General features: G+C 47.6%; 1 protein-coding gene and 2 long non-coding RNA genes across 4 annotated transcripts in view; 1 reads left to right on the plus strand and 2 right to left on the minus strand.

The window, feature by feature from the left end:
- Positions 1 to 9,341, minus strand: part of PIP5K1B (phosphatidylinositol-4-phosphate 5-kinase type 1 beta) — a 311,282-nt gene extending 301,941 nt beyond the window's left edge. The window contains exon 1 of one of the 2 annotated variants that reach the window (XM_027041084.2): positions 8,827 to 9,341. The gene's annotated coding sequence lies outside the window, so the exon portion shown is untranslated. The remainder of the gene's footprint in view (positions 1 to 8,826) is intronic. The other variant, XM_053205301.1, reaches the window with a different exon arrangement.
- Positions 9,342 to 11,712: 2,371 nt separating this feature from the next.
- The window catches only part of LOC128312244 (uncharacterized), an 83,304-nt gene continuing 69,366 nt past the window's right edge, over positions 11,713 to 25,650 (minus strand). Inside the window, exon 5 of the long non-coding RNA XR_008291270.1 lies at positions 11,713 to 17,746. This is a non-coding gene — a long non-coding RNA (uncharacterized LOC128312244). The remainder of the gene's footprint in view (positions 17,747 to 25,650) is intronic.
- Positions 13,723 to 25,175, plus strand: LOC113594236 (uncharacterized). The gene is made up of 3 exons (XR_008291271.1): positions 13,723 to 14,717; positions 23,413 to 23,547; positions 23,975 to 25,175. It is a non-coding gene; the product is annotated as an uncharacterized LOC113594236 (long non-coding RNA).

Here is a 25,650-nt window from a genome sequence, read left to right on the forward strand (position 1 = left end):
GTCAGGGTCCAAGAAGTCAGAAGTCTGCAACCAGAAAAGGGACCTCACCCAACCCGGACTGGGCTGGTGCCCTGATCTGCGACTGCAGCCTCCGGGACTGTGGGAAATAACCCGCTGTTGTTTCTAAGCCGCACCGTCTGTGGTACTTTGTGACAGCAGCCTGAGCTAAGACAGATTAATACCGGTCTTTTACTCACGGTTCAACTGTGACTGAGCAACTGAAAAGCCACGGGCAGAGATCAGTGTGGAAGAGCAAGTCCTGAGAGGCTATGCAGGAGTTCACCAGCCCACCTACCCGGAGAGCCACAGAGGCCAGGATGTGTCTGCTTCCCTGAGGACAAGGACGTGCGTGGGCGACAAGAATTCGGCCGGCACAGTCTAGGCCACCTCGACTGGCCTGGCTGCAGCCGGGTGACAGACGAGGGGAGGGCCAGAGAGGACTCAGGGGCCCGGGGAGGCTCTGGCTAGAGTCCAGCGGAGGGATGAGAAGCTAGGTTAGGACGGAATCAGCAGGAACAATGAGAAACAGACGGGCGGGGGAGATGTTCACAGGAAGCAAAAGCAACAGAAACGGGACGGGTTGGATGCCCTGGGGTCAAGGACGGCTCCTGAATGTCGGCCTCGTGTGACCTGGTGGATGGCAGGGCCCATCACAGAGCTAAGGAACCGCAAGAGAGGACCAGGGATGGAGAGAGAACAGCCTCCTGGTCTCAAACGAGTCAAATCTGAGGTGCCTTTGAGATACCCAGGCACGAAGTCCGTGATGTTAATTATGTAATCTAGAGCTCATAGAGAGGCTCAGGTGGGAGAAACAACTTCTAGATTCACTTGTGTCTTCCTTTTTTAAGCTCTCCCCCCAAAACTTCATTCCGTGGCGCAACAGCGAGAAGCGGAGAAAAGCATGTGGGCTTTCAAGTCAGAAAAGCCGTGGGGCGCCTGGGTGGCTCAGTCGGCTAAGCGTCCGACTTCGGTTCAGGTCATGATCTCACGGTCCGTGAGTTCGAGCCCCGCGTCGGGCTCCAGGCTGACAGCTCGGAGCCTGGAGCCTGCTTCAAATTCTATGTCTACCTCTCTCTCTGCTCCTCCCCTGCTCACGCTCGGTCTCTCCCTCCTTCAAAAATAAATAAAAACATTTATTTTAAGTCAGAAAAGCCGTGACTGGAACCTTAGCCCCACTCTTACTGGCTCGGTGCTCATGAGCCTGTGATCATCCGAACAGCTTTCCCTGTCCTCCACTGTTAACAGGGATGCTGGGCCTGCCTTCAGGTGCACGATGCAGACCCAAGAAAGAGCACTTCACATCACAGGTGCCTGGGATACGTTAAGTTCTTGGTCGAGCTGAGCCAGACCATGTTTATACTTTTTTGCACGCCCCACGGCAGTGGCAGAGTCTGGGCCAGGTGTTCCGTCAATCTCTAGCATGTTGAACGGGCTTGAAATACCCTGGAAATTGTCAGAACACCACCAGTCTCCTCTTCCCAGACAACCATCAGCTCAAAGAATCATTCCTTTACCTGCTATCCTCCCAGAGTCACATTCAAACCTAAGTTATACATAGAGCATGGCTCATCCTTCATCACCTAGATACCCTGGTCTGTCTCCCAGTCCTGGCAGGACCCATCACTTAGCAGGGCCATGACTATCAAGAGCTTTTGGGGTGCCCGGATGGCTCAGCTGCTTAAGCGCCCGACTCTGGATTTTGGCTTGGGTCATGATCTCACGGTTTGTAAGATCGAGCCCGGCGTCTGGGCTCTGTGCTAACAGCACAGAGCCTGCTTGGGAATCTCTCTCTCCCACTTTCTCTGCACCCCCCCAAGTGTGCTTTCTCTCCCTCAAAATAAAAAAACTTAAAAATACTGAAACTTAAAAAATAAAAACTTAAAAAATACTTTCTATATATATATATATAAAAAAAAAAAATCCTAGGGTGGCTCAGTCGGTTAAGCGGCCGACTTCGGCTAGGGTCATGATCTCACGGTCCCTGAGTTCGAGCCCCGCGTTGGGCTCTGTGCTGACAGCTCAGAGCCCGGAGCCTGTTTCAGATTCTGTGTCTCCCTCTCTCTGACCCTCCCCCATTCATGCTCTGTCTCTGTCTCAAAAATAAATAAACGTTAAAAAAAAAAAAATTAAAAAAAAAAAAAAAGAAACATCAGCTGAGCCTTGAGAAGTTTTCACCTCAAGGGTCCTAGGACTTGCCCCGTAGACAATCACAAGCTGTCTTAGATAGGCACTGCATGTACTTAGGAGTTAGGGATGTTGAAGCCCTGGTTTAACAGTTTTGGAATGTTTGGTTTCGTGCTTGAGAAGTTCTTAACAGTTTGCTGCCGTTCATTTTTGAGTGAAGAGAAAGGAATAATAACTCAACTCTCGAAACAGAGACCTTGCTTCATACTCAAGCCACAATCTAGTCACCTAAGCAAGCTCTGTTTCCTCCCCCTGGAGGACTCGGCATTCCCGTAGAGCTACGACAGCTAGTGCTTAAGAGCTGTCTTGGAGCAGCACCTGTTCGACTCCAGTGCCCTCAGGGGTGGTCCAGTTCATCTGCACAGCACGGATGGGACTCATTCATTCATTCAAATACTAAGCAGGCACCTACTATGTACCAAATACTTGAGAAATCGTGTGAAACAACCAGGACTTCTGCCCTCAAGGAGTTTCTACTTTTTTTTTTTAACGTTTATTTATTTTTGAGACAAAGAGAGACAGAGCATGAACAGGGGAGGAGCAGAGAGAGAGGGAGACACAGAATCTGAAACAGGCTCCAAGCTCTGAGCTATCAGCACAGAGCCCGACGCGGGGCTCGAACTCACGGACCGCGAGATCGTGACCTGAGCCGATGTTGGACGCTTAACCGACCGAGCCACCCAGGCGCCCCAAGGAGTTTCTACTCTTAAGTTGGGCGGGAGTTTGGGCAAAGGTGGTAGAAAAACAAGTGAAACACATACATGTACAAGTATCCATTGTGAGAAGTGAAGAAGACAGAGGAAGAACGTTCTCTTTAGGTCAGATGATCACAGAAGGCCAAAGTCCCAAGAAGAGGCACGCTTAAATCCATTAACTTAGAGAAGCTTGGGGCACCTGGGTGGCTCAGTCAGTTAAGCGTCCGTCTTTGGCTCAGGTCATGATCTCATAGTTAGTGAGTTTAAGCACCGCGTTGGGCTCTGTGCTGACAGATCAGAGCCTGGAACGTGTTTCAGACTCTGTTTCTCCCTCTCTCTCTGCCCCTCCCTCACTCACCCTCTTGCTCTCTCTCAAAAATAAACAAACATTAAAGAAAAAAAACCACAACAACTTAGAGAAAGTCCATTCTTCTCTGTGTACCTGAACCAAACTCACTACTAAAAATATGTCAGGTGCTTTAAAAATATGTCAATCTGGTACTTGTAAATAATAAAAGAAAGGGCACATTTTATATCTAGGTTAGAAGTAAAAAAAAAAAAAAAAAAATCATTCCCAGGCATGCTGGTTAAAAAGATTGGGTCTGGTGAATAAACACTGTATGTGATGAAAAATGAAGGACCCCTATCAAATGCTGAAACTACTGATGTTTTTTAAATGGTCTGAAAAAAATAAAATCATTACAATAATTATGAAAACATCCCAGAGGTGTGAAGAGCATTATTTGTCTGAATGCATACATCATTCACTACCCATTTATTAAACCCCTACTATCTGCCAGCCCCGTGCTAAGTTCCAAGAATACAAAAATAAAACCTGGTGCCCAACCTTTCCCACTGATAAATATTAGGTAAACACGCATGAAAGGCTTATTACTCCCTCAAGCAGGTCATAACATTGCTTTTCATCGCTCCAGTGTTTTCGTTTCCTACTTTATCAACAAATGTTAGGACCAAAGATCCAGATCTGGACGGAGAAGCTTAAATATCACCTCGTTCTTACCAAATAAATTTTTTTTTTACAGTCCTATCTTTCATCCCAGAACTTGAGCTCCGATTCAAGATAATTCTAGTTTCTAGCCCACTCGCCTCCATGCCTGAAAGTCCAACCCGTGCCTGCAGAACCTCTACTGAAATACACATTCGCCCATTTTTAGTGGAAGCAACCGTGTCCACTCAATGCTTTGCAGTTCATCACAATTTTGCAAGTGCCTTTTTAAAACTCTTAGAGAAAACAAGTAGGTCTCCAGAAGTTGCTCACCCACGGTGTAAACTCCCCAAAAACACACTGCACACCTGTCGTTCATTCATTCCCATAAACAACACAGAAGACTTTGGACCAGAAGGACACATACTTTGCGTAGCTCTCCATTCAAGTACAAGTTGTAACTTAAAATAATGCCAAGGCGCTGCCGGCTGAGTCAACATGTAACCACGTGCCGATTATTATCCGTATTTCAAATACACCTTACCCAGGAGTAACCTCCTGTGAGTACAATTCCTGTATGTTCCTCTATCATGATCTCCTTTATATACCTCCTGCAAAACCAGACAGAAGTAGCTACGATTGTAACTGGAATACACAAAATCAAGCCTGTTTTCTCGGGCCTTATCTTTTATACTGAAAGGAGCCTGGCTGAATAAAATACTTCATCAATGGCAGCCAATTGTTTTCTATACAGTATTTCAAAAATTTCATCACTAAACTAGGTTTAGATGTTGTTTTTTTTCAAAAAGAAAAATATTAAATAAAACCGAAGGCTAGGTTTCCTCCCTAATTTTCCTTGCATTGAGAATTGGCCATACATGAATCCACAAATGAACAGCTGAGCTACATAATGTACAGTTCTAACTGGGCAGCTTCTAAAAAAGAAAGGACTCTTTCCAACTCCGGTTAATACACTTGATACAAAGAACACATTTCTGCAACAAATACATTTAGGACTTGATGTTTTACAGTGTAGCTAATGAAGGTTCTAGCCATAGTAAAAAAAAAAAAAAATGTATTTTTCCCCCCAGGATATCAAACTTCGGACTCCCATTTAACTGAAGTACAAGCAAAATGAAAATGCAAATTAAACGTATACATATTTATGACTTCACTGGCTCTACAGCAATGCCACCTTTGGCTTCTGGTTTTATTTACCAGGAAGAGAAGCCTGGAAAACCACCATACATTTGTATTTCTATTCCAACTGTTCCCTTTCTTCAAGCACTGGTTGGAACAAAGTATTAATTCTGAGTCTGATGTTCTACATAAGTCAGGACAATCAGAGTGAATAGATGAAAACAGACAAACATTTTCTAATGGTGTCTGCTTGGATGAGAAATTTACAAATCTCCATACTAAATCATTTAAAATTATGACAGTTTACTATTACTAGTAAAGAGAAGTTTTCTGGGGCGCCTGGGTGGCTCAGTCGGTTAAGCGTCCGACTTCACCTCAGGTCACGATCTTGCGGTCTGCGAGTTTGAGCCCCGCGTCGGGCTCTGGGCTGATAGCTCAGAGCCTGGAGCCTGTTTCCGATTCTGTGTTTCCCTCTCTCTCTGCCCCTCCCCCGTTCATGCTCTGTCTCTCTCTGTCTCAAAAATAAATAAAACCTTAAAAAAAAAAGAGAGAAGTTTTCTGTTAATCTCCATGATTTTTAAAAATCAAGAATGCACCTTCACCACAGAACCCCCAGCGCAACCTTAAATGTGAACCTTCCTAAGAATTCTTGCAAAACATAGGTGGGACCCTGAGTAAGCCACTTCACCTCTCGATGCCTCAGTTGTCTTACCCATAAAAGCGACAAGTCTCTGAACTATTTAACATTTAAATTCTTTATCACGAAGACATACATCTCAATCCCAATGGCTGGATCTGTTCATAATATCTAAGAACCATTCTAATTCTTCATCATTCTTCTGAAAATAAAAACACAACTTTTGTGTATATGGGAAGGAGGGGTGGAAAGAGGACCCTTAAAGGGAACAGAAACTAGGTTGGTTTTGTTAATTAGGTTTCCTCTGTGAAACCTCTAGCCAGTATTAGCAGCTGCTTGAAACTTACTCAAAAAAAAAAAAAAAAAAAAGCAGTAGGTTTCTCCATCTCAAGACTCTTACAAAAGGGCGTAAGTCAATGTCTAGCAATGCGCAGCCAGCTACCCATTACTAACAACTAAGGGAGGGAAAGGGGAGCAAAAGAGCATGACAGAGACAACATGAGTCTATTGCCTACGTGGAAAAAGAAAAACTCTTCTTTATATGATGTATTCAGGAAGGAGAGTAACAGGCACCTGTCTCTGCCAGCTTCAGGAGGCGCACCTCCTGTAGGTAAATTACCTTATGGGTCAGCAGATGTTGGGAATTTACATGGCGAGACACTTGCTTTGTTTCACAGCATGTGCTTTCCTTATGAGTGATTTCATTCACCCCCCCCTTCATTCAACAGCTATTTCTTGAGTGTTACTACACACAAACTCCAAAGCTAAAAATATACTAAAGGTATGAGTTGACTGGGATAGCCAAGTGAATCTTAATATGTATTTTACAGTAGATCAGCCCAGCAGGATATTTCCAAGTCAAATAGTAACACTAAACAATACGGATGCTAAGTTTAAAGTGCCCTCGGAATTTTCTCCCCCTCGCTAAGTGGGACGTGGTCAGTGGGAAGGGGGAGTAAATTACAAGGGAAAGAGATAATTAGCTAAATCCCTTACTCAAGGCAGGGTGAAAAAACTTTCTTTCCCCTAGAGAAAATGATTAGACGGATTAAAAACACATCGATAAGCATTATAAAATGCTGAGACTAGAAAGAGAAAAATAATTCATTTTTAATTTCTTACTGTGTATGTGGGACACTTGAAGCTCAGAGGTGGTATGATTTGGCCCAGGGTCACACAGCCAAAAAGAGTGCCTGAACTAGAACTCAGGTCACCAGCAGACACGGTTAATAGTCCCCCAATGTACTGCAGTATCCGTGATGTCCCCTCATCGCCATCAGAAGTGCAATGATGGCATCATTTGCAAAGCAGTGGACGGGACATCAAGAGCTCTGTTATAACCTCCACTAGCTTAGGCAGGATACCATGGAAAAGTCCCATCCCGGTCTAAACCTCAGTTTCCTCATCTGTCAAATGTGAACAGTGATTCACAGTGAGACAGCACAGACCACAAGAAATGCAGAAGCACTCTGGCCATCATGAAAACCTTAAAGTTCAGAGCCAGCACTACGGTGATGGGGGGGGGGGTATTTCAGAGAACGTGGCTGTGACTCTAATTCCAGCCTCCTGTTACCTTGGTAAGTCCCTGAATCTGTGGGCCTCAGGTTCCCACTGCGAGTATGTGCTTAATAATCTTTGCCCTGCCTCCCCCAGAAATGGTTAGAATTTAATGAGCATTGAAAAACATTCACTAACAACAAGGCACGGATTCAAAATGCAAGGTATTATTATTAGATTTCCTCTAGTCTTAATTTGGACAAAAATGTAGTGTGGTTTTACCATTCAGTTCTGAACAGTTTTCTTTCTCAACTAAGATGTCATTATTCATGAGGCTCAGATTTCACCGCTTTCTCCCCGGTATTCCTAAGTCTCCACTCCCATTACTGAGCATGGAATGCATCATTCCCCTCAGCACCGAGACTAGGTGCAAGGCTCACTCAACGAACGTGCCACCGGCATGGGCTTGGCTGAGAAAGGCTTTTTTTCCCAGGGCCTCCTTTCAGCTGGAAATGCTCTGCCCGAAGCTTCCATGAACGTTATTCTACTTCATCACATTAGAGGGGGAATGAAACCAACCCTTGGGCCTTTCTCCAACAATTGCAGAACACTTCAGCCTTTCCACGGAAAAGAGACAAGTCTGGGTGGATGCTTTTCCCCCGGAGGGGCAACCAAGGATCCCCAAACCCATGCTCAGGAGGGCTGATGGGGAGACCCGATTTTTTTTCTTTGCAGGAGACTAACACGTTCTGAGGCCCAACCTGTCTCTCAAGGGTCATTAGCTCCGGCCCCTGGGAGGCTGAAAAGGTCCTGCGAAGACCGGGTCGGTGGGTGTTTGGAGTATCCAACACTCTGTCTTTAAAAAAGCATCAGAGTAACTAGCATTTCCTTGTTGAGAGCCCTGATTTTAGTAGATCAGATGAAAGAATTCATCAGCCTATCCAAACAACTTCTCTGGAACAGGTTTCTACCCGACCATGCTGGGCACCAGAGACTAGGGAGCCGGGGCGGTGAGGGGGGAGGGGGGGCGGATAAGAATACAACGGGCTCATCTGCATAGATGCGAGATAAGCAGACTGGTTGTCTTCAGTTTTGGCGACTCCGGGCACCGGCCTGGCATATCGAGCCCTGGCATTCTCCCTCTCCGTTGCCCCCACATTCCCACCCCTCGCCCCAGCTGCTGAAGCGTCACGTTGACGGGGCTGGGGGAGAGAACAACGCGCAACGCCCAAGTCGGCTGCTGCATATAGGCTGCAACCGTTCCGCACCTGTGCAATCCGGCTCCGGCGCCAGAAATGACCAGAACACCGACTCGCAAGCCCCTCTTGAGATCCCAGGGGCGCCTAACAAGTTCGCCTCTGTTTATTGCCCGGGGAGGGTGGGAGATCCCACCTTCTGCTGCCAAACTCAGCCGGTTCCTCCGAAAAGGGGGAGGGGGGGAGCTCCCCCTTACGTGAACCCAGAGAGGTCCCCGAGGGTTACTGCGGCCGGAGGGGATCCGGGCGGCGAGCTAGTGGGTGCTCGCGGGGAGCGCGCGGCCGTGGCCCCAGCGGAACCAAGGTCCCGCTCCGGTGGCCACGCACAACCTCCACCCTACCCCCAGCACTACGCCGACAAAGTGCGAACGTGGAGAGACCTCCAGGGTTGGTCAGGACGCGGAGCCCCCCCAGCCCCAGCCCTGGAGGAGGGTCTAGAGAGGAGGGGCCGGGGACGCGCAGGAAACTTACCTCACCCGGGCAGCATTCGGGCGCCTCTGCTGTCGAGACCAGTTGCGCCACAGTCTGCAAGTTGTCGGGATGTAGTTGCTTCCCCCCCGGCGCCGGGAGATCTGTGCCGGCGAGGGGCGGGAGGGGCCGGAGGGTCGGCGCGGGCGGGGGCGGGGCGCGGCGCGCGGAGCCGGCAGGTGCCGGGCCGGAGCCGCGGGGCCAAACTCGCCCGGGACGCGCCTCGGCGGGGGCGCGCGGCGGCGAGTGTGCAATGCGCGCGCGCCGCGGCGAGTGTGTGTGTCCCCGCGTTCCCCTTCCTTCCCCGCCAGTCCTCCGGCCACACGGAGCGGCGAGCGGGCCGCCGAAGCCCCGGCAGCCGGAGCCCCCCTGCCCGGCGCGGCCTCAACGCGGCGCGCCCGGGGGCCGGGAGCCGAGGAGCGGCGGCGCCCCCAGGGCTCGGGCGCGGGCGCGGGTCCCGGCGCAGTGCGCGCCTGAGTCGGAGCGAGGCGCGGAGAGAGCAGTCGGCGCGGCGGCTGCCGCGGCTCGGGGAGGCTGCAGGCCCCGCCCGCCGGCCGCCCAGGCTCTTCCCCTTTTCTCTCCACCCCCTCGCTCCATCCCCGCACGCCCTGCAGGGAAGGCAGACCGGTTTGCAGCGGCGGCGGCGGGAGCCTCCGCCGCAGTCGGACTGGGCGCGGGAGTCGGTGCGGAGGGACCGGGCGCTCCGTCCGGCCGCCGCGTGCCTAGGACGGAGAGCGGGGCCGGGGCGGGCCCCTAGGTCTGGCGGGTTTTCCAGGGCTCGCCACGGGCTCCCCGGCCGTTCTAAAGTCTTGGAGCCCTGCTAAACAGAGCCGTGTTTCGGAGAGGTCACCCCCCACCCCCCGGCCTGCCTCAGGCCGCTGAACTCCGCAGCGCCCGGTCGCCTGCCCGCTGGACTGTGCTTGCGCGAAGCCAGCGTTTAAGCCCAGGTGCCCCCTGCACCAGGAAGGGACAGCTAGGATTCCAAGGCGCCGGTGTCTCCCCTTGCAATGACAGCAGGAGTCCCCAGGAAGTAAGACCTACCCAACAGGTAGGGTAGGTTGGCGAAGGGGTCCCGGGAGAGAGAAGGCTGGAGGGACGTCGAGAGGTCGGTCAAGAGCGGATGGGCTGTGGTGGGAGAAGGGGACACATCGTGTTGATGGCGCTGAGCGGGCGTGGGGGCACCTGCAGTCTCACCAGAGGTTGGGGGAGAGAAGAGAGGGTAGGGGACAGATGTACGGACGCTCTGGGGAAAAGGCCGTCTTGAAAACGATAGCTGAATTTACTTAATAGGAACTGAAAGGTACCCACCGGATCTTTCCCAGATGAATGGAAGCTAGTGGTATTTCTCACCCTCATCATTTCCTTCCTTCTCCTTGTTTAAAAAAAAAAAAAAAAAAAAAAACAACAACACTGATGTAAAACGTGGGATACGTTCCGTTGGAGGAAAAGCACTTCATGGCCCCTATCCTCACATATCCCTGGCTTAGCGAGTCACAGACAATTTCTGATTGAAAGGATGCTTCCTAAGCTCTCAGCAAATGAACACCTCTTTTTGGTTTTGAAATCTTCTTGTACCTTTCCCCCCCTTCCTTGGGTAAGTTTGTAATGGTTTTAATATCAGCTCGGAAAGGAGCATAGTCATTCCTTGGTTATGCAAATATCGATTATTTCTTGGACAGGTTTTTCAGCCTACCTCCTCTAGATGTGTCTGGCCATTCCTGGGAGTTTTAGGGCATCACGTGTTGAGGATCCTGGGACTTTGTCCTGGCTTTTTTTTTTTTTTTAATGTTTTTTAACGCTTATTCCTTTTTGAGAGAGAAAGGCAGAGCAGGAAAAGGGCAGAGAGAGAGACAGGGAGACACAGAATCCGAAGCAGGCTCCAGGCTCTGAGCTGTCAGCACAGGGCCCGATGCGGGGCTCGAACTCGTCAACTGCGAGATCATGACCTGGGCCACAGTCAGACACTTAACCAGCTGAGCTGCCCAGGCGCCCTGACTTTGTCGTGGTTTTATCTTAGCATCGCAGACTCTTCGAAGTTCAGAGCAGGAGCACACATCTAGTTCAGCGCGATCGCTTTGCAGAAGAGAAAACTACTATCCAAAGACATCAAGTGACCCAAGAGCCAGAAAACAGGTTCCCTGACTCCCAATTCCTGAACAGGAAATAACAGAGGCACTGGATTAGCAAAGTTCAGTTTGGGGTTGATAGAGGGGGCGCTGGAGGAAGAACAGATCCAAGGACCCTTCATCTGCCTGCAGTGAATCCCTGCATAGGGGGCAGCACCACACCGCCCTAAGTAGCAGGCTGGCTAGGATCTGGGAATGGTGATCCCAGTCTCCCCTTCTCTGCTCCTCTGGCCGCTCTGAAATCCAGGGAGTGGAAAACGAAGCTGCTTCCCAGAGTGGGAAAGGCAAATGTAAAGTCCGTTTTCAGTGTTTTCTGGGAATGCAGGGGAGGTGAGAACAGGTAAAACCGGACTGAAGTCGCGGTGGATCAGAGGAGATCACGCACATTACATACAGATGCATGCATATACGTGTAACACAGCCCTTCTTTCCCACTACCTCCCTTCTGTTGAGCCAGCAGCCTTAGGTTTCCAGAGAGAAGTCACAAAGCAGACTGCCCACTGGCTCATTAGAAAGCTGACTCTTACTGGGGTGCCTGGGTGGCTCAGTCAGTTAAGCAAGCATCCAGGTCATGATCGTGGGTTTGAGCCCCGCATCGGGCTCTGTGCTGACAGCTCAGAGCCTGGAACCTGCTTCAGATTCTGTGTCTCCCTCTCTCTCTGCCCCTCTCCCACTCATGCGCGTGCTCTCTCTCTCCCTCTCTCTCTCTCTCTCTCAAGAATAAATAAAAACATTTTTAAAAATTAAAAAAAAAAGCTCTTATTAAACAGGATTCTAAGGAACTCTGCCAAGAGTCTTAACATTATCATTACTGTGAATTAATTCATGGAACAAGGGACCGCATAGTGATTGGTCCTACATGAGACGTGCATTTCTTCCCAATTCTGTCTCTCCGTAGATATCAACAGAAATTGGGGAACGTCACCCTCTAATGGAAATAAAACAACATCAATATCAGAGCAAGAGCGACTTGGCAGAAAGCTTGGAAACATTTAAAAATTAGAAAGCGCTCATCTAATTGTTTTACCTAATTTCAAATGTGACTTTTCTAGTTGCTTCTAGGTTTTAGTCCAACATCTTACTGCCCTTTAATACTCCCCTGTGAGAAATATGCACAGATTCCTTATGGTAGATTTGATGCCTTAATGGTTCCAATTAATGGCCTCCTTTTATCCAGGCCCTTTCTCTTCAATTTTGTAGTCCCCTCCCACCTTGGGCTCACCTGTACGATTTACTTTGGCCAGTAGAACATCCGTAGCCTTAATGTAAGCGAAGCCTTGAAAATTGTTCGTGCAACGAGATAGCTCTACGTACCTATTCGAATTTCTGACGGAAGAACGCTGATGGTCCCAAACACTAGCGAGGATGTAGAGCAACAGGAACTCTGAGTCATTACTAGTGGGGACGCAGAGCAGTACAGCCACTTTCAAAGACAGTTGACAGTGTCTTGCAAAATGAAGCACACTCTTTCTGTATGATCCAGCCGTCCTGTTCTTTGGTCCTTACCCAAAGGAGCTGAAAACTTAGTTCCATATAAAAACCTACATGACAGTGTGGAGGCTCCTCAAAAAATCAAAGATAGAACGACCCTATGACCCAGCAATAGCACTACTAGGAATTTATCCAAAGGACACAAGGGCACATGTACTCCAATGTTTATAGCAGCACTTTCAACAACAGCCAAGTCATGGAAAGAGCCTAAATGTCCACTAACTGATGAATGGATAAAGAAGATGTGGTTTATATACACAATGGAATACTACTTGGCGATGAGAAAGAATGAAACCCTGCCATTTGCAGTAATGTGGGTGGAACTGGAGGGTATTTTGCCGAGCGAGAGAGGTCAGTCAGAGAAAGACAGATACCATGTTTTCACTCATATGTGGAACTTGAGAAACTTAACAGAAGACCGTGGGGGGAGGGAAGGGGGAAAAATAGTCACAAACAGAAACGGGGGCAAACCACGAGGCACTCTTGAATACAGAGCACAAACTGAGGGTTGACTGGGGGAAAGAGGGGAAAATGGGTGCTGGGCATTGAGGAGGGCACTTGTTGGGATGAGCACTGGGTGTTGTATGTAAGCAGTGAATTACAGGAATCTACCCCCAAAACCAAGAACACACTGTATAGTCTGTAAGTTAGCCAACTTGACAATAAATTACATTTAAAAATATAGCATCCTGAAAAAAACAAAAACAAACACCTACACACAGAGTTTTTAGCAGCTTTATTCATAATTTGGACAAAATTTGGAAGTAACCGAGAGGTTCATTAGTAGATGAACAGATAAACGAACTGGCACATCCAGACAGTGGAATGTTGTTTAAGGCTAAAAAGAAATGAGCTATCAAGCTAGGAGAAGAACAAGGGGAAATCTAAATACATATTGCTAAGTGAAAGAAGCCAATCTGAAAAGGCTACATATTGTTTGATTCCGGTCATACAGCATTCTGGAAAAGGCAAAACTATGGAGATAGGAAAAAGATTGGTGGTTTCCAGGAGTTGGAGGTGAGGAGGTTTGAAGAGTAGAGCAAGGAGGATTCCTAGGGCAGTGAAACTACTCTGTTTCGATACTACAGTGGTGGATACTTGTCATTATACATTTGTCCGAACCATAAACTGTACAGCACACATTCCTAACTGTGACCTTTGGCTGATAATGATGTGTCAACGTAGGTCCACCAACCATAGCAAAGGTACCACTCTTGGTGGGGGGGTGTTAATACAGGGGGGCGGCTCAGCATGTGGGGGACAGGCAGGGAAGATACGGGAAATGTCTGCACCTTCCCCTCAGTTGTTTTGTGAATCTAAAACTGTTCTTGAAAAGTTTGTTATTTAAAACAATTTTTTTAATGTTTATTTTTGAGAGGGACAGAGTACGAGCGAGGGAGGGGCAAGAGACACAGGGAGACACGGAATCCCAAGCAGGCTCCAGGCTCTGAGCCATCAGCACAGAGCCCCACGCCGGGCTCCAACCCACAAACCGTGAGATCGTGACCTGAGCCGAAGTCTGATGCTCAACCAACGGAGCCACCCAGGCACCCCCTGAAAAGTTTATTTGTTAAAAAATTTGTGCATTTTTGCTCTTGTTCTTGGCACTCTGCCACCGCCGCGGGACAACTCCATTAAAGGATAAAAGACCCTGTGCTACAGAGATGAGTCATCACGGCTGAGGCCATCCTTGACTGGCGAGCCCTCCACAGGCTGCAGAGGCCCAGGCAGGTCCAGATGAGGTTGGCCAGGCTCGGTCTAGATCTGCAGAACCACCCCTCCGCCCCCGACTCCCAGGTCCGTGAAAAATAATGCATGGTGCCGCTTTTAAGCGGTCGCTTCAGTCCTCCATCACTGCATGACAAGCCACCCCAAAACCAAAACCCAAAAGCAACCTCCATTTACTATTTCTCATGAATCTGAGTCAGCTGGGCACCGGCTAGTGTCACTCACCTGGCTGCAACCAGCCAGCTGCTGGAAGGTCTGAGAAGGCTTCACTCACACATCTGTGCCCCATGTCTCTTTCCATGTGGCTTCCAAAGCATGTGGTCTTTTCAGCAAGGGGGTCAGACTCCTTACACGGCAGCTGGCGTCCAGGAGGGGGGAACTGGAACTTTGGTACTGAGCGTGGAAGTTCTAGAATGCTACTTCTGCTTCATTCTATTGGTTACAGCAGTCACAGGAGCAACTGGGTTCAAGGGGAGGGGAAATACACCCTACATTTTGCAGGGCAGCGTGCACGTACAGGGATAAAGCGGCCTGGTCGCAGCCATTTTGGTGAGACTATCCTGCCCGCTATGTTTTAGGGTGATTGTGGTACCACATTGGATACATTCTTCTAAGCTATGGGGGATTGAGGGCTAGTTACAATTCCGTTCTGGACCTCTCTATGAAATGAGGAAGTGTGGGTTCTTCTAGGTTGCTCAACGCGTATTTGACTTTTTCATTAGTGATATCTAAGGGAGATCCAGAAAGGATGGCCAGAGGGAATCTGCGAAGCATTGATCGGCCGTGGGTAGATCTAGCAACTTGGTCTGCCATTAATTCTCCAACTAGAAAAAAACCGCTCAAGCATCCACATGGAAGGCATGCCTAGCCTCCAGGGGCATCAAACGGTAGGAGAGTAGAGACTACAGCCTTCACAGCTTCTGAAGGGTCATCTTAACATCACAATGCCTTCTCTTTCTAGAAACTTCCTTTCTAAGCAGACAAACCAAATGCTTCGCCGACTCCCCTGTACAATGTGAGATGCTCATTTCAGAGGACCGGTTCCCCCCTGGGGACCCTCTGATCTCTAACTTTGAGTTTACTTTTCAGGTTAGCAAAGGCTTGGGCACCTCAGCCCCAAGTCCCTTTCTTTCTCTCCTGGACCATCTTCCCTTTCCCGGAGCTTGGGCTCTCTTTTCCTGTTGCTTCGTTGCTTCCTCAATCCCATCCGCCTTCTGTCCCTCCTTCCTCTCAGGCTTGAGAAGAACACCGAGCGAGGAGCCCCAGTGGCTGTTTTCTCCTCGCAGCTCTGTCCCCATACCAGTGAAGTCTGCATCCTCTCTTGGGTTGAGATTCCTGGTCTGTATCCCGAGAGTGTGAGACAGGAGGCTCAGAAAGGTCACTTGGAAACCTAACGGTCTCCGGTCATTAGACACCTTCTGTAGCACATTCGGTGCCAAGGCTTGAGCTGGGTGAAGAGTCAAGGACGCGGAACCCTTCGCAGGAAGTACACGTGTACCTCGGCCAACTCCCACTACCTCACTACTTTTTTCCTAACTTTTTTTTTTAGGTAGAAAACATGCCCCTGTAGCAGCTGCACACCCTATTTCACTTACTAAATGATACGCGTTGAGATGGGCATCGCGCAAAAAACATATGTACATGAATAACTCCCCAAAGAAAACGGCTGCCAATTAAAGGTTCATGCTGGGGTGGGGGGAAACCCTAAGATGAAGAAAAAATTTGATGTTTCGTTGCCTTCGCGTCTAAAAACAGGCACAGGCCGTGAAAACCTCCAGCCGAATTTCCACCGGCCCGTACGATCTGTTTTCTGTGTTCACTTACTCCTTGTCTCCGTGGCGTCTTTTTCCTGTTACCACCAGACTCACGTGGGTAGCTTTTCTAGGTGAGTTTTCACTTTGCCCAGAAGTTACAAAAAAAAAAACAAAACAAAACACAAAAAACAAACCAGCATAGACTTAACGGGGTTTGGTTGGAAGAGTGAACAAGAAAAACGAGACAGTGTCAGAACGGAGGGGAGAACGAAGGAAAAGAACAGAGAGGGGACGGCAGCATGGAAAACCATGCAACAGTTCAGAAAGTAAAGGCACACAAAATGTATACACACATTTGGTACATCAGGTCTGAGCGTGGCTTCTCAGGAAGCCGAAGGTCAAGGTCTGCATAAGAGAGTAAGAAACCTTCTTTGGGTTGAAGAGGCTTAAAAAGAGAGGTTTAAAAGCTTGAAGCTGGGGGGGGGGGGGCACCAGGGTGGTTCAGTCGGTTAAGCACCTGCCTTTGACTCAGGTCAGGATCTCGGGCTTGTGAGTTCGAGCCCCTCATCAGGCCGTCTGCTCTCAGCACAGAGCCCGCTTCCGATCCTCTGTCCCCCTCTGTCTCTGCTCCTCTCCCACTTGCACTCTTTCTCTCTGTCTCTCTCAAAATAAATGAATAAACTTTAAAAAAAGGGGGGGGGAGCTTGAAGTAGGGAAAAGAGGCTGAAATACATCAGTCGTGTCACTCAAAACTCCTCAAACTGCATCGCGACTCTTCCGCCCCGAGAAACAGTGTGTTGTAAAAGTCACAAAATCCAACTGTGGAACCAGGAGTGAAACCTAGGCTGCCATCTTATCCCCAGAGCAGAGCCGGGCCCTGGGTTCTTCGTGACTAAGCAAAAGTTCATTCAAGCCAAAGCCTTCTTTGTTCTAACCCGGGAAATGCTGTTTGTTTTTGACCTCCTTGCAACACTGAAAACAGTTCTCATCAATAGCGAACCTATGTGATACCAAATGGGTCACCATGAAAGGGTGACAGGTCTGGAAAGAGTACCAAGAAATAATGGAGTCTCCCGGGAAGGGAAGGGAATGGATACAAGAGACACTTAAGCTCCCTGAATACAGGCAGTAGACGTCCACCCGAGACATCACATTGGCGTAGCTGACACATTCCTGCAGTTCACTTGTCATGAGCCATCTGAGGTCCCCCCTGCGTGGAGGGGCAGCGTCTGGGGCCAACTCTTGAATTTCTCAGACTTGCTTTCTGAGGCGAGATGGGGGGCATGATGCTAACCACACAATAAATACTTGTGGAAGAGAAGGGGGTGTTCACTTTCGTCACCCGGCAAAGCCCACATTAAGACGTCTCAAGGTCTCTGTGACACCTCACGGTGTGAACGCACCAGGAGGACAACCTTCATTTTTCCTTTTATTTCTCAAAAAATGCAGGGGCTTCCCTGACTTGGAAGCATTTCGGCAGAACCTCACCGGCTAGCCTCGTCTCTTGGTGACGTTTGAATGCTTGGCTAGCAAAATGGAACGCTTACCCTGACATCTCTTTAAGCACACGGTCCACAAGCTGTCCCGGCCACCTAGAACGTTTTGCTGGGATGAGGGATAGAAAAAGGAAATCTATTAAGCAGGCTATGCCAACTGCTTTAAGATACAACCAATGTGGATTAATGCAGTAAAGGTTCGTTGCTCGTTCATGTCTCTGTTCAACACAGTTTGGTGGCAGAATTGGCTTCACGCGGTCATTCGGGGACCCTGGGTCTTTCCATCTTGTGGCACCATAATGGTCAGCCGTCGATTCCCAAATGCCCGCTGAATTAGACGAGAGGGCAAAGGATTTAAGATGTCAGCGATAAACATCGCATCCGCCCACGTTCCGCTGGTCAGACTTGGGCCTTCATAACACCCACCAGCAAGACGCCCGGAAAAATCTGTTTCAGCCCTGTGCCTGGGAAGGAGAGAACACTATAGTCTCTCCCCGATGTGCCGAATAAAGACAAATCATTTCACGTTAAACTTATTCTCGCACAGCTCTGCTTGCGAGCTGAGGGGAGGGTCTTCAGCCATCAGATTTCTTCTATTCTTGTTTCTTAGTGTTTTCACTGAGTGTCTAGGTTGGAAGCAGCCTAGGATGTGGGGGGTTGGGGGACGGCAACCCTGTCTTGGAAATGTTTGTGGACATGCACGGGAACGTAAAGAGTCCACAGCTTTTATTGTTACCGAGAATCGAGCACTTGAAGCAAGTGTCAAGGTGTCTTCTAGCAAAGAGTGCTGTCGATTCCGTTATTGTGGGAGAAAATGGAATCTGTGCCATCAGCTTTTGAAGCCACTGCCACTGGAATCTCTGGAGCCTTTGGGAGGGGGGAAAAGAAAGGCAAAAAGAAGCACAGCTCTGTCTGCAGTCAGCCTGTCCAGATGGCCCAGGTGACTTCATGAGAAAGAGGATGGGGCAAGCACGAGGAATGTGGTTTTTTCCTCGCACAAATAATCCTTGAGGAAAAAATATGGGAATTTAGAGTGTGGTGGGGATTTACAAACACTTTAAGTCAAAAAGCCCAGCCACGCCATGGAGATGGGAGTTAGAAAATTTTGGACAGCCGCCCAGCTCGCTCGGACTGTGTAAGGCTCCTCTCTGTCCTTCCCTGCGTGAAGCAGGGGGAGGGTCCGACTGAAGCAAAGGACGGGCTACATGCTCCCCAAGCTCTACTGCACTTGCGGTTTCCAAGGGTTGGGGGACAGAGCGTGTCCGTGTGCGCCTTCATTTTTTCCCCTTCATTTTAAAGTCATGACCGTGGGAAAGACGCCCTTTTTCAGGACCATTCTGCACACCAAGAGATATAACATGACTTTTTTTTTCTAGAGACTTTCAGAAGACACAGTTCAAGAGGTTTACTTAATATGCAAGGGCTCGTTTATGATACGATTAGAACAAAAGGCATCACGTGAACTTGCGTGTATTCTGCAGCCTCATACAAGTACAGAAAGTCTAGAAAAATGTCCTGGAGGGACATCTGCTGAAGTGTTAGCTACTGTTACCTTCAGGTTAATATTGTCTCTACTTAAAAAAAAAAACAAACAAAAACAATCTTGTGCTACTTTTTCACATCAGAAAAGACAAAGAATTGGGGAAAATATCTAATATCTGACAATGACAAAAGCTTACGTGTGTTGTAAAAATTGACAAAAGCAAAAAAGAAATGACTCCATTTTCTTTCCCCAGAGACGACCATCCCCAGCATTTAGTATTTGCTCACTATGCTTTACAACATTTTATACTCTATTTTTACTGAAAATAACATATGCACAGGGCAGAGGATGGGAATAGACACTTTGTTTTCAAAGAAGGTATACAAATGGCTAATAAGCATGTGAGCAAATACTCAGTGCTATTAGCCACTAGGAAAATGTCAATCAAACCCACCATGAGCATCGCTTCACACCTATTGGATGGCTAGAATCAGAAAACATAATAACAGGTGTTAATAAGGATGGGAAGAAACCGGAGCCCATATACCCTGCTGGTGGGAATATAAAAAGGTACAACCACTTTGGAAAAGAGTCTGACTTCCTCTGGGGCGCCTGGGTGGCTCGGTTGGTTGGGCATCCGACTTCGGCTCAGGTCATGATCTCACGGTCCGTGAGTTCGAGCCCCGCGTCGGGCTCTGTGCTGACAGCTCAGAGCCTGGAGCCTGTTTCAGATTCTGTGTCTCCCTCTCTCTGTGCCCCTCTCCTGTTCATGCTCTGTCTCTCTCTGTCTCAAAAATAAATGTTAAAAAAAAAATTAAAAAAAAAAAGAGTCTGACAGTTCCTCAAAACGTTAAACACAGAGTTACCCTATGACCCAGCAATTTCACTGTCAGGTGCACACCTAAGAGAAATGAAAACACACGTCCCCACGAGAGTTTACATGGCATTATTCACAAGAGTCAAAAGGTGAAAACACCCCAAATCTCCATCAACTGAAGAATGGATGAACAAAATGGAATACATCCATATAACGGAATATTATTCAACAGTGAAAAGGAATGAGGCACCGATAGGTGCTACTGCATGGATGAACCTTGAACACATTATGCTAACTGAAAACAGCCAGTTACAAAAGGCCCCATTGTTTGATGGCATTTCTAGGAAATGTTCAGAATGGGCAGATCTACACAGACAGAAAGTGGGTTAGTGGTTGCCTGGGGCTGGGGAGCGGTGGACTTGGTGGGGAAATGGGGAATGAATGCTAATGGATGCTAGATTTGCAGGGAGAAGGATGAAAATGTTCTAAAATTGATGGCAATGACGGATGTAGAACTCTGTGATTATAATGAAAACCATCAAATTATACATTTGAAATGGGTGAATTGAATGGCATACAAATTCACCTCAATAAAGCAGGCTTGTTTGCTTGTTTGTTTTTAAAAGGAAAAAGTAACATGCCCTTAAAAAACTAAAGCACTTTCAAAGGGGGCCGTGCAGAGCAAAGGAAACAATCAACAAAATGAAAAGGCACCGATGGAATGGGAAGAGATGTTTGCAAATGATATACCAGATAAAGGGTTAGTATCCAAAATCTGTAAAGAATTTGCCAAACGCAACACCTGAGAAACAAATAATCCACTGAAGAAATGGGCAGAAGACATGAGTAGACACTTTTCCAAAGATATCCAGATGGCCAACAGACACACGAAACAATGCTCGACGTCACTCATCAGCAGGGAGATACAAATCAAAGGCACAGTGAGATACCACCTCACACGGGTCAGAGTGGCTAAAATGAAAGGAAACTACAGATGCTGGTGAGGATGTGGAGAAACGCGAACCCTCTTGCGCTGGGAGCGCAAACTGGCGCAGCCTCTCTGGAAAACAGCGTGGAGGCTCCTCAAAACATTAAAGATAGAACGACCCTATGACCGAGCAATAGCACTACTAGGAATTTATCCAAAGGACACAAGGGCACATGTACCCCAATGTTTATAGCAGCGCTATCAACAACAGCCAAATTATGGAAAGAGCCTAAACGTCCATCAACTGATGAATGGATAAAGAAGATGTGGGTTATATACACAATGGAATACTACTTGGCAATGAGAAAGAATGAAATCCTGCCATTTGCAGCAACGTGGATGGAACTGGAGGGTATTATGCTAGGTGAAATAAGTCAGGCAGAGAAAGACAGATACCATATGTTTTCACCCATATGTGGATCCTGAGCAACATAACAGAGAACCATGGGGGAGGGGATGGGGGGCAAAAAAAGTTACAGAGACGGAGGGAGGCAGACCATAGGAGACTCTTAAATACAGAGAACAAACGGAGAGTGGATGGGGGGGTGGGAGGGGAAAATGGGTGATGGGCATTGAGGAGGGCACTTGTTGGGATGAGCACTGGATGTACGGAAGCGATGAACCACAGGAATCGACCCCAAAAACCAAGAGCACACTTTACATGCTGTATGTTAGCCAATTTGACAAAAAATTATATTAAGAAAATAATAAAATTTTTTAAAAAAAGAAAACTCAAGCCCAATGCTGGCGAGGATGTGGAAAAACTGGAATTTACACGAGGATCTGCCTTTTATTCCCAAGGACCAGCTCGCGGCAGGCACTTATTATAGTGAATTGCTTTTGTGTGTATGAATTGGCAAAACTCTTTGGGGGAAAAATGTGGCAATGGATTCCAAACACCTTGAAAATAAAAATGTTTAGGAAAAAAAAAGGTGGCCAGTGCACCTGAGGGACTAAATTTTAAATTTTTATTGAATTGTAATTAAGTAGCCACACGTGACCCTGGATTGGACTGCACAGCTCTGAACAATGCCCATTACAACATTTAACACACCGTATATCTTGCATAAGAATGAGCTCCAACAGGAAATTCACTTTGTGACCATCATCACTGTCTCCACAGCACCTAGCATGGGGCTTGGTACACAGTAGGCTCTCCACATAATAGCCCTCATCATCTTCAGCATGGTCCGGTCCACCTTTGTATCCCACAGCTTAGCCCAGCACACACTACGGATACTCAGTAACTGTTGCTAATTGAGTTAATCGATTTCTAGGCTTACAAAACCCGCCAGTTATCTGTTCGCAGAGAATGCTCGACCATGGGGACTTGCCTTGGTGTTTTTCTGATATACTTCTTTGTGTTCAGTATGCAGGCTAAAAGCATCTGCTTGCATTCAAACCCTGGCTTTATGACCTCTGGAATGGAACGTTTCTGTGGCTCAGTTTATTCCTCCGTAAAGCGGGCCCATTGATGGCCCTGTCTCAGTTGTTGTCAGGATTACGTGTGCTGGGGTTTACAACTTTATAGGAAATATAGAGAATGGAGGGCTGGGTTAAATTACATCATGAGGATTCAATCAGAAAAACCCAGATGGTAGCCAAGTCTAGTTGGAAAACAGAGGCAGCCATCCTGTGGTCATTAGAGAGAAAATTTAAGGACCAAGACGATACTCTGAGATTGGCAATCTCTCTACAAGGGAGGCTTGAAAAAAAAAAATCTGGCATCATTACTGTAGATAGTAAGGGGCAGGAGCGGCTTCTTTCTAACAACCAATAATGCAGGTGCTCTAGCCTTTGGTAAAGCCCTGCCTGTAGCTGCCTTCAACTTTCCATGGACTTAAGGCAGGCAAAGTTGTAGTAAAGAGGGTCCCTGACCTTCAGATTGTGTCTGTAGGATGCTGGCAAGTCAGGCACAGGAGCTGTGTCAGCTAATTGTCTCCGCTGTCGCATGAGTAGCAGCTGTAACAAAAGCTGTCCTTTACTCATACCGAAATGAGACCATGAAAATAGGGGGTAAAATGGGTGTGTGGGGGGGTGGGGGGGGAAACAGCTGGAGAAACTTGCCTCGTTCTGCCGCTTTCAAAATTTCCTCGGAGCGTCCAAGGAAGGCAGTCCTGGGGTCACCCTGCCATCTTCCTGGGACGTATCATTCGCAGGCTCCCCTGCTTCTTCTCCAATTTGGTTTCCATAATTCCGTAATTGAAAATTCTGTTTCCGAAGAAATTTCAAGTCCTTATTTTATAAAGTGCAGCAAAATAAATGGCCTACCTAGAACTTTAAAAACAGTGTCACCTTCACAAAATCCTAACTGGCTCGTCTTCTGTTCGTCTGTTCTGCCTTAACCCTCCTCCGAGGAGCCACAGCCTCTTGCTTGGACGACCACAGGGACCTTTGAACTGATCGCCTTGTGTTGGCTCTTGCCTCCTTCAAATCCATGTGCCAAACGCTGCACCCCGTGATCTTTAAGGCGATAGATAGCGCATTTTATCACTCTGCTGCTTAAAATCTTCCAAAGACTTTCCAGTATCATAGAATAAAACTGGAACGCCTTTCCTGTGGACTTCAGGGCCCTCCACGGCCTGATCACAAAATACACATCCGTGGTGTCACTGCTGACAACTCTGTCCCTCTCGTCTCCAAATTCCAGCCATACTTGTCTTTTGCTTTATGTTTCACCAACACGCTGATCTATTTTCTCTTCAGGGAACTTGAACTTCTCGCGCCCTCTGCTAGAAGGCTCCTAACCCCCAGGCTGTAAGATTCTGTTCAGGTGTACCTCCACTGCTCAGTCATCTCCTCCAAGAGCATTTCTCTGACCATTGTACTCCAAGATTTACGGTAACCACCTTCCCTCTAAAGCGCGCGCAGATGCACAAGTTTTACCGGATGTAATAATACGGATGAAGTGAAGGGCTTAGAACAGCACATTATAAGTCTGCAGTGTCATCCGGCGTTATTTTTTTCATTACACCACATATTATCCACATTTCTCTTGTGTCTTAACGCATTTACTCGTCTATGGTTGGCCCTCCTCACTCTTAGCTCCTTAAGAGCAAGGACCCTCTGATTGTTTGGTTCATTTATATATCTCTAGCGCCCAGAAGAAAGCGTGGCACGCAGTAGCTGATCAATAATCATTATGGAAAGGATGACTTCAGTGCAGGAAAATATACATACATATGGCGAAGAAAAACAAAGACTACCGCCACCATAGTATCAGGATATTCTTGGGAGACTAATATTTTCTCCTCTCTTGCTTTTTCAGATATGCTGAATTTCTGCAAAGACACGAATTCTTTTTCACGGTAAAAACAGAGTTAATTTTCACAAAAAGACTTATGTTGGTATGCCATATGAAATGTCAGTCGGTCCACTGCTGCAGGCATGTGGCAGGTTGTATTCTCTGGGTCTGTGTATTAAACCGCTTAAGAATTTCGCAGTTTGTGAGTTTGAGCCCCGCGTCAGGTTCTGTGCTGACAGCTCAGAGCCTGGAGCCTGCTTCAGATTTGTGTCTCCCTCTTTCTCTGTCCCTCCCCTGCTCGTGCTCTCTCTCTCTCTCTCTCTCTCAAAAATAAATAAGCATAAAAAAACATTAACACCACTTAGGAAATCAGAAGTCATCTGACGTTGTTCAGGAAGAACCCTCAGCACCGGGTGTCTCAGCACCGTGTGCCTTAGCTTGTGAATGCATGGGCAGGTCCTGCTGAAAGCCCCCTGGGGGGTGTGACAAGTCTCATTCCAACAGGGGCCATGTGCCATGTGACTGGCCACCCGCCTCTTTATCTCTAGTTCCTTAAGTGAGGAGTTCTGTTTGGCTATAGACCTTGACACTGTGGAGGTCAGCCAAGGTCAGTGCTCCAGTAAGAATGACTCACACCCTGCTCTGTGCTCTCCGCTGGGCACAGGCTTAGAGTACCATGAACACCATGATTTTCCGGACTTAGCTCCCAAGAGGTGAGGCTCATTCCCTGAGACACTGATCTATGAAAAAAAAATCCCCAAAGCAGCCACCCAAGGTGTATCTGGCATTTAGGGGAAAAATAGAAGCTTCTATTCTCTGATCCTATCCAGTGGGGTTCTAATTCAAACTTGACTATCCAGTGTGAACATGCTTTTCAGGCTTGTCTGAAGAAGGACAATCATTATGATTTCAAAAAAAGTATTGTGGAAGATTGCAAACACACACACAGGTATTAACAATAATACAATTTGGGCGCTGGGTGGCTCAGTTGGTTAAGCGTCTGACTTCGGCTCAGGGCATATCTCGCAATTCGTGGGTTCAAGTCCCCCTGTCAGCTGTGCTGACAGCTCAGAGCCTGGAGCCTGCTTTGGATTCTGTGTCTCCCTCTCTCTCTGCCCCTCCCCCACTTGTGCTCTGTCTCTCTCTCAACAATAAATAAACATTAAAAAGAATTTTAAAAAAACAATGATCAATAAACAATTGCAATAGCAAGACCAAACTTAGCAAGATTTTTTAAAAGCCTTACTTGCTTTGGAGTGTTATACCTTTAAAAAAAAAATCACGGATAGGGGCGCCTGGGTGGTTCAGTCGGTTAAGCATCCTACTTTGGCTCAGGTCATGATCTCATGGTTTGTGAGTTTGAGCCCCGCCTCAGGCTCTGTGCTGACAGCTCGGAGCCTGGAGCCTGCTTCAGATTCAGTGACTCCCCCTCTCTCTGCCCCTCCCCTGCTCATGCTCTCTCTCTCTCTCAAAAATAAGTAAACTTTAAAAATAAATGAATATATAAAAATCTCAGGTTCCATACACCCACCCTTACTTCCATCCCTTTCCTTTCCCACCGGTGGCAGCTGGGATCAAAAGTAGCTGTTTATCATTGCTTCACATGGTTTGATAGACCCATGTATCCATCACCTTTGTTCTCTTGTTTGCTTATTTTAAGCTTTTATGTAAAGGTTTCCCATACCTCACATATCATGGGG

The sequence above is a fragment of the Acinonyx jubatus genome, chromosome D4 (assembly GCF_027475565.1).
Source record: "Acinonyx jubatus isolate Ajub_Pintada_27869175 chromosome D4, VMU_Ajub_asm_v1.0, whole genome shotgun sequence".
Classification (NCBI taxonomy): Eukaryota; Metazoa; Chordata; class Mammalia; order Carnivora; family Felidae; genus Acinonyx; species Acinonyx jubatus.